We start from the raw sequence: 919 nt of genomic DNA, 5'->3' as shown, positions 1-919 counted from the left end.
AAAAAAAAAAAGAAAAAAAAGAATACAAAAGGACTTTTAATATTTTATTGTGGCCAACGGTAAATGGTCAACGACCGTCCATGCTGACTCAAACTCCTTGATTCGCCACTGATCTTTACTATTTCCAAGGCGAAGAGTCATAGTAACTGAACATCCATTTACACTGCAAAGAAGTGTCAAACATGAACTCACTGTATAATCTTCGACCTGATCAAGTACAAGGGGTCATATCTCGACAGCAGCACAACACAAGCACCACAGCCACCTGAAACGGTAAATTCACAAGCATGAAAGTATCCGTATGGTCAGAAAAATAGAGAAGGTAACTGAAGACACAAACTTGGAACACAATAAATAAGGCGACTCAACCACTATACAAGATTTCACAAGTCAGCTAAACGTTATTTGCTTCCTTCAAAATTTTTTGTTTATCGTTCCGCCTCAGAATTTTTGCTTACTGTACTCAGAACTACTTGAGCCGTCTCTTTAACAATTTAGTATATACTAATCAATAAAAACCCAATTACTTCCAAAGAACTGAAGAACTGTCCAAAGAAAGAATCAAAACAACAGAAAATTACCAAAAACAATACATACAAATCAAAGAAGAAGCACATGCACGTGCAGATTGATTGCAGATACAGACCGTCACCACAGCCAAGCTTGACACTCTTGAAACGGGTGTGGGAGCGTAAGAACTGGGGCAAAGTAGTTGACGGATCAATATTTGGGACCTCAAACCTCTCTCCATTTACAGCAAAAACCAAGCATTCTTGTTCCCCCTCCATTTCTGTTACTGTGAGAAAATCTGATCCAGATATCTAATCCGAGGAGTCGAGGACCTGGTTAGTAAAGATTGTTGGAATTAATTGAATTTGATTTGGGTTTAAAATATTAAATGTAATATTTAATGATGTGG

The 919-nt window shown here is 37.5% G+C and overlaps 1 pseudogene; it reads right to left on the bottom strand.

Moving 5' to 3' along the window:
* The window catches only part of LOC111391291, an 11,434-nt pseudogene extending 10,646 nt beyond the window's left edge, over positions 1–788 (bottom strand).
* Positions 789–919: the final 131 nt, after the last annotated feature.

This window comes from Olea europaea, unplaced genomic scaffold (genome assembly GCF_002742605.1).
Source record: "Olea europaea var. sylvestris unplaced genomic scaffold, O_europaea_v1 scaffold773, whole genome shotgun sequence".
In the NCBI taxonomy this organism is placed as follows: Eukaryota; Viridiplantae; Streptophyta; class Magnoliopsida; order Lamiales; family Oleaceae; genus Olea; species Olea europaea.
Note: the sequence above shows the minus strand (reverse complement) of the source record. Positions and strands in the feature narration are given on the sequence as shown.